Source organism: Mus caroli, unplaced genomic scaffold (assembly GCF_978045245.1).
Source record: "Mus caroli unplaced genomic scaffold, Mus_caroli_1 scaffold_11, whole genome shotgun sequence".
Classification (NCBI taxonomy): Eukaryota; Metazoa; Chordata; class Mammalia; order Rodentia; family Muridae; genus Mus; species Mus caroli.
This window is the reverse complement of record NW_028227266.1, coordinates 74,656,392-74,664,163: the sequence shown is the minus strand read 5'-3', so window position 1 is coordinate 74,664,163 and position 7,772 is coordinate 74,656,392. Positions and strand designations below refer to the sequence as shown.

At 39.3% G+C, this 7,772-nt stretch overlaps 1 non-coding gene across 1 annotated transcript; it reads left to right on the top strand.

Moving 5' to 3' along the window:
- The first annotated feature begins 3,969 nt into the window (after positions 1-3,969).
- On the top strand, positions 3,970-4,108 carry LOC115032091 (U4 spliceosomal RNA). The gene has a single exon (XR_003837719.2). It is a non-coding gene; the product is annotated as a U4 spliceosomal RNA (small nuclear RNA).
- The last annotated feature ends 3,664 nt before the right edge of the window (positions 4,109-7,772 follow it).

Genomic DNA, 7,772 nt, shown 5'->3' with positions numbered 1-7,772 from the left:
GAGAGAAAGGGAGAAAGGAATAAAGGAAAGCAAGAGAGGAGGGAAGGAAGGGAGGGAGGGGAGGGAGGAAGATGAAAGAGAGACTGCACAAAAAGAAATATAATCAAAGAGCAATGAAGAGGCATTTTACAGTTGGAAAAAATCATTTGAAGGCATCATTAAAATAATGTTTTGTCAATGATAGTGTGTCAAGTATCATACAGGTCTTGTGTGATACTATTTCTGGGGGGACAAATAAACAATTTCTCACCTCATATAGTGAACTAATGTGGGACAACAGACCAAAGTAGGGATACCACCAAATCCAACTTAGTAAAGCAATGTTTTATGGGGGGGTCGCTTATAGGAATGTGAATGTAGTGGTTTGAATGAGATGTCCCCCCAAATCTAAAGCATTTTATTGCTCCATCTCCAGTTGCTGGTGGTGTTTGGGTAGGTTTAGGAGGTGTGGTCCTGCCGCTGTCACTAGGGACAGGCTTACATTCTTAGCTCTTTGGTTAGTGGAAGCTAGTTGTCTGATAAGTCAATAGGTTTAAAAAAAGGCTGTTATCTATTAGTTGCAGAATGTTAGTTCTGACACAGGGATAGGCGAGAGCTGGCTATTTAGGGCTGTTAGCTAGCCCAAGATAAGATGATTAGCCTCTGGATCTGAAACATTCCAATCTCCCCAACCCCTGAAGCTCTAATCAGTCAATAGGTCTTTGCAGACAAAGCTTTTTCCTCAGAATTCTTGTTGCCACCCTAATTCTGCCTTGGAAAACTAATGCACATACTTTGTCATTATGTGTTGGAAGTATGTAATTTGCTTTTTTTCTTTTTTTAAATTTTATACATGGTTACAATTAAGAGATTTCCTACAGTCTTGGAAAAGACTTTGGACTTTGAACTTTTAAATACTGTTGAGACTGTAAAAGACTATGGTACTTTTGGAGTTAGACTAAATGCACTTTGCATTACGATATGGCCACAGGTCTATGGGAACCAAGGACTAGGATGTGGTTTGAATGGGATGTCCCCTGTAGAAGGACACAAGGTCCATGTGCTTGCAGATAAGCACTAGAGAAACTGGAATTGTTAAACACAGGCTTTTTCTTTTAATGAAGAAATTGACACTTGTTCACCGGGATGCTGTTGGCCTGGTGATCTTTTGCTAGTCACTGGAATCCCACAGACTACTGAGCACTGTTTCTCAAACAATAGACCCAATCTTCATGTAAGAGGTTCCATGTACTTTGAAAAAGTTTGTCATCATGCTTATTACAAACACTCTCTCTAGGCCCAGAGTCCTGAATACTGTCTCCCAATCAACAGAACCCATTCTTAGTAACAACCCTTCCTCCCTAGGCCCTTATCCTGAGAACTGCTTATTAGTCAATGGAACTCATCCTTAAGGGAATGGTCACAGGTGCTTTGCTAAAGAGATGAAGTTTACAAAGGCGTTTCAATGTAGCCAAGCCAAAAGCTTTGTTTTGATAGTGTTCACATGGAAACTTTTTTTTCAAAGCTTTGCTGTGTTTAAATATGTGAAAAATAAACTGTTTGGCATCAGACTCCAGAAGTTTGCACCAGTGCCTACTAACAGAGTTGAGCTTATCTAAGTTTCTGTCTTACCTCACCTGGATCATTTTTTGCCAGTCATGATGCTTGCAGGGACGCCATAGTCTCAGGCATTTGCATACTTGTTTTTTAATTAGTAGCAGTATTTGGGTAAGTTTCAGAGGTGTGGTTTTTCTGGAGGAATTATGTCACTAGAGGTAGGCTTTGAGGTTTCAAAGCTCACTTTTCTCCTTCTCCTTCTTTCTCCTTCTCCTTCTTTCTCCTTCTCCCTCTCCCTCCTCCTCCTCCTCTTCCTCCTCCTCCTCCTCTTCTTCTCCTTCTCCCTTCTCCCTTCTCCTCCCTTCTCCCTTCTCCCTTCTCCCTTCCTTCTCCCTTCTCCCTTCTTCTCCCTTCTCCCTTCTTCTCCCTTCTCCCTTCTCCCTTCTCCCTTCTCCCTTCTCCCTTCTCCCTTCTCCCTTCTCCCTTCGCCTTCTCCTTCTCCTTCTCCTTCTCCTTCTCCTTCTCCTCCTTCTCCTTCTCCTTCTCCTTCTCCTTCTCCTTCTCCTTCTCCTTCTCCTTCTCCTTCTCCTTCTCCTTCTCCTTCTCCTTCTCCTTCTCCTTCTCCTTCTCCTTCTCCTTCTCCTTCTCCTTCTCCTTCTCCTTCTCCTTCTCCTTCTCCTTCTCCTTCTCCTTCTCCTTCTCCTTCTCCTTCTCCTTCTCCTTCTTCTTCTTCTTCTTCTTCTTCTTCTTCTTCTTCTTCTTCTTCTTCTTCTTCTTCTTCTTTCTTCTTCTTCTTGCTTGTAGCTCAAGTGCTCACCCTCCCAGCTCCAGCCATCACACACATCTGCCATACTTCTATCTCTTGATGGCAACAAACTGTTAACTCTCTGGAACCATAAACCCAAATAAATCCTGCCTTTTATCTATTGCCTTGGTCATGTAGTTTTATCACATCAGTTAAAAAAAAAACTAATATAGTAGTTTACAAGGTACCTAAAGGAACAGAATTACTCAAAGTTAGCATCAGTACCAAGATCATTCCAATATTTATAGCAGCTCATGGAAGAAGTTTGGGGTTTACAGCACAGTGTAGAGGCAGCTGAAGCAGTTGGAGAGTTTTATTTCAATGCAGCTTGGTGGATCCAAGCCTTTTGCAGGCAGTTTGTTTGATATTTGCTTCTTCCATGCAGTTCAAGTGTTCTAAGCATGTCTCTCAGTCCAAGTCTTCCAGTATTTATATATATGCTTTAGAGGTGTTAAGGGCAGTGAATCTGGTCAAATTCAGGAACTTCCTTTTGAATTGTCTCTACAGGTGCACTCAAGTGCATCCCCACCAGAATGAATGTTTTACCCCAACATATTATTTTGCCTTCTTTTAATATCCTGCATCTTAACAAGCTTCCCTCCAAGATGGGTACTTTTATCTTGGATGAAATTGCTAAACAGCAGAAAAATATACATAAACATTCAGATAGATTTTGATCAAAAATCAGTGAGACTTTACGGAAGGAGAATGAAGACAAAGAAGAGCAATTAAGAGAGTTTATTAATCTTGCAGAGGATCTGAGCTCAGCTCCTAGCACCTGTGGTGGCTCATAACCACCTGTAACTCCAGATTTTGGGATTCCAACATGCTTTTCTAGTCTGTGGGGTCTCCTGCACACACATGGTGCACACAAATCTATTCAGTCTAATATTCATAGACATTAAAACTAAAACCAACCAAATAAGGAGTAAAACTCAATACAAAATATTCTCACAAAACTTAAATGTCTAGGTTTCTCAACTATGTCATTGGTAACTATTCAAATTTCTGTATACCCTTATTATTAGAAATGCATGCTTCTGATGCATTTATATGCATATTTATATATAACATGTTATATATAAATGTATGTTATAATTGAGTACAGAAACTTAATCTTTTAAATTCAATTGCTGACAAGCTAAATAGCTTATGGATTACTGTAGAGGTTCCTATTTTCCAACACTATGGAGAGTTGTTCCCCTTAGGGATGTGGTACCGTGTCACACTAACAAGAGCATCTCTACAGAGCTTTAACAAAGGGGGTGACACATCCTCACTTCAGGTCTCCAATGCAATTTTCTCATTACAAGTATAGGCAAAACTGTTATCACTTTTAAATATGAACAACAATAAAGATAAAAAGCTTAGAAGAGAAGGTGGTTGATGTTTATCAAGTTCAATGGAATGAGAAAAGCACTATGATGATGCATTGTAAAAAATGTTCCCTTTACCATTGCTCTAATATGATACACCCACTTGAAGTACAGTACTATATAAGAAGGTTCCTGTGTGATATAAGCTGAAAATCCTTATCTAATGTTCCTCAAAGTACAAATGAATGTAACAAAATTATTTCTCAAGCAAAAGTTTATTTGGAGATTGATTTTTTTTTAAAGTCAACTCTTAGCTTTGCTCAGTGGCAGTATCATACCCAATGAGGTTTATCCGAGGGGCAATTATTGCTAATTAAAGTCAACTCTTTAAAACACAAATAAGTATATATATATATGTATATATATATATATGTGTGTGTGTGTGTGTGTATGTATACATATATATATATACATATATGTGTGTATATATATACATATATATATAATCTCTTCTTCCTCTGCATATCCTTGATAATCTTATTGGGCTTTTTTTCAACCTAATAAGCTGTAAAGATAGCTGTTAATAGAGGTCTTATGGGAATTGTCAGGCTCAAGATTATTGAAGTTGTGCCAGTCAGCTTCAGTGCCAACCTGCAATAGCCAAGAATCACCCAGGAAGGAATTCTTAACAAGGAATTATGTAGGTCACTGCTCACACTGGCCTGGGACCCTGTCTCGGGTGGGAGACTGTTTTGATTGAGGGGTGAATGCATCCATTGTGAGTGGCACTACACAGGCTTGTCCCAGGAATGTGAGTGAGGAAAGATAGTACTAAGCAGCAAACCAGAATCCATGTTTTTCTTCTTTCTTGGCCCTTAACTGTGAATTCCATGCTTTAACTTCCTGTCTTGACTTCCCCGAAATAATGGGTGGCCTGAAATTATAAGCCAAACAGACCTTTCCCAGGGTGTTTTTTTGTCAAGGTATTCACCACAGCAATGAAAATGCAGCTAAGTCAAAATGACATCCACACCTTTGACTTCTCACAAATAACTTAATGCATTCGGTGTGCCCAGCTGACTTTAGTTGATCTCACACATACACATTCATTGATACAATATGCTTCACAGAATTATTCTGTAAAGTTGAAATTAAACCATGAATTGCAATAATGATATGGGGGAAAAAAGGACAAGGAGCCTGTACTTGTGGCTTCCCAGAGATTACGTTAGTTTAGTACATTACTAAACATGCCTAGAACCCAATTTCTTTTTTTATTAGATATTTTCTTCATTTACACTTCAAATGCTATCCCCTTTCCTAGTTTCCCCTCCGAAAATCCCCTATATCCTAACCCTCCTACCTACCCCCTCTCCCTGCTCCCCAACCCACCCACTCCCTGCTTCATGGCCCTGACATTCCCCTATACTGGGGCATATAATCTTAGCAAGACCAAGGGGCCTCTCCTCCCATTGATGGCCAACTAGGCCATCCTCTGCTACATATGCAGCTAGAGACACGAGCTCTGGGAGTACTGATTAGTTCATATTGTTGTTCCTCCTATAGGGTTGCAGACCCCTTCTGCTTCTTGGGTACTTCCTCTGGCTCCTACATTAGGGACCCTGTGTTCCATCCAATAGATGACTATGAGCCCAAATTCTTATCTTCAACATGCTTTGTCTAAATACTTTGATTCTAGAAGTTCACACAAAATAGATAAAATTGCATTTTTATTACATTTTTTATTATTGCATACTTTTTAAATGAATATTCACCAAACTGGAAGACTACAAATAGAATATTAGAAATTATAATCTTTAAAAATAGATTTTTATCTTTTAAGGTAGAATTTTTCAGTATTTGGGTTTCTGAAATACTTTAAGCCAGGTGTGATGGTATTTATCTATAATCTCCACACTCACGAGACAGAGACAGAGGAAAGTTTACCTAATCGACAGTGTTCTTGGACAATGACAGGAGATATGGCCCATGAAAAATATTATCTTCATGTATTCTTGAGCTTACTTTACTTTAGGTAGTTCTCAAAACCATATGGACTCAAAAAGATAATGTATGACATTTGGATAAATATAATATTAAGAATAGAAGAATAAATAAAGGAATATAATATCAACTTTGTACATATAGATGCAACTATTGTTGAGTGTCCCATGTAAATTCATCTGGCATCTGGCAGCCCAAACAGCAATTTGGAAATGACAATACTTACAACATTTAAAGGTGAATATTATATGTTGATGTAGTTGACTAATCCATCCCAAGCTTCCCCGGCAGCAGTGGTACAAGCTCCTCTCTACCTGCCCCAATGCTTTGGATTCTCAAATGAGTCTCTCTCTCTCTCTCTCTCTCTCTCTCTCTCTCTCTCTCTCTCTCACACACACACACACACACAGCCTTATATTTAGCATCTTTTAATCAGCTCAATGGCTGGGCCACTCCCAAACTTCCACGTTGCTGATGCCTCCCCTCCAATACTCCTGAATTATTACTTACAAAAATCTATATTCCATCTTTGCTACCCTAGACCCAGTGGGGAATGCCAAGACAGGGAAGCAGAAATGGGTGGGTTAGTGAGCAGGGGGTGGGGGGGATGGGAAAACATGTTTTCAGAGGGGAAACCAGGAAAGGGGATAACATTTGAAATGTAAATAAAGAAAATATCTAATAAAAAAAGAATTATACTTCAAAGCCACTATGATTTTAACAAAATACTCCAAGACTCACTAGTGAGTATTTATTCAAATACATTCATTATGTAATTGTTTTTAATGCAAACCTTAAGAATAAATTAATAGAAAAATGGGTATAAGAATTTGAGAACATCTAAACAGGAATTATGAAACCACTATAAATTACTTTTTTTTCCCTAAATTATGGTTGTAACGATGTAGTTTGGGAACTGTTCACAAGATCTCATTGGATGAAACAAATTTTTAAAATCCACATAAAACTGTCTATGGGAACTGCCTTTATCTTTGTATCTACATGAGTTTGGCTCTCAGGGCTCATTAGAGCAACTTCAGTTTTTAAGTGGATAACAGTTAATGCAGAGACATGAAGCACCTCAGAGTTCAGAGATTAAGGAATCACGTAGTACTCAGCCTAAACGAGACATCTACAACATCCTCCTTCCCCTTTGGCTGAGAAAAAAGTTCAGAAGAGGCAGAGGTCTAAGGGAAACTGTTTTGAAACAGGTATCCGTGGGACACGTCAGAGACCCAGGGTAAAACCGGAAACAACTGGTCGAAAATAAACAACACCAAAAACATAGAGCTAAAATGACTTCTAATGACATCTTTATAAGTCACTGAGGTGATTTGCCACCTCTAGATACAATTTCTACTCTAGCAGATGGGAACAAATACAGATAACCACAGCCAGGCATGCAGAGTGAGAGACCTTGGTACACTCAAACCTAAAGCGGACTGTCTCTTTCTCTCATCCCTACCCTCAGGGCTCAGGGAACCCAGTAGAAGAAGAAGAGGAAAGGGGGGCCTAAGAGAGCAAAAGAGCCAGACGGGATGGAGCATACCAAGAAAAGAAGACCCTCTAAAATCTACACCAACACAGTCTAAGCTCCCATGAACTCGGAGACTGCGGCAGTACGCCCCATTCTGTGCTAGATCCTCGGCACATATATTATGGCTTAGAGTTTAGTGTTCTATGGAATTCCTGAGTGTCCGAACAAGTTCATCTCTGAATTTTGTGCCTTCTCTGTGTCCTTCTTCCTTCTGTTTGCTTGTCTTGTCCAACATCGATGCTTTTTTTTATTTTATCTATTATATTTCACTTTGTTATGTTATATTATTGCCCCTTAGAAGCCCTTTTGTTTTCTACTGAGAAACAGAAAGACCAGACAGTGGATCTGGGTGGGAGAGGAGGAGAGGAGGAAGTGGAGGAGCAGAGGGAAGGGAAACTGTAATCAGGATCTTTATGCAAGCAAAGTCTATTTTCAACAAAAGGGAAAGAAGAAATAACATATAAGTAAAACCTTGGCTACAAAATGTCTAAAAATTAAAAACAAAATAGGCCATGAATTTGAAAAGGAACAGGGGGATTATGTAGGAGCGTTTGGAGGGGGTAAGGAAAAAGAG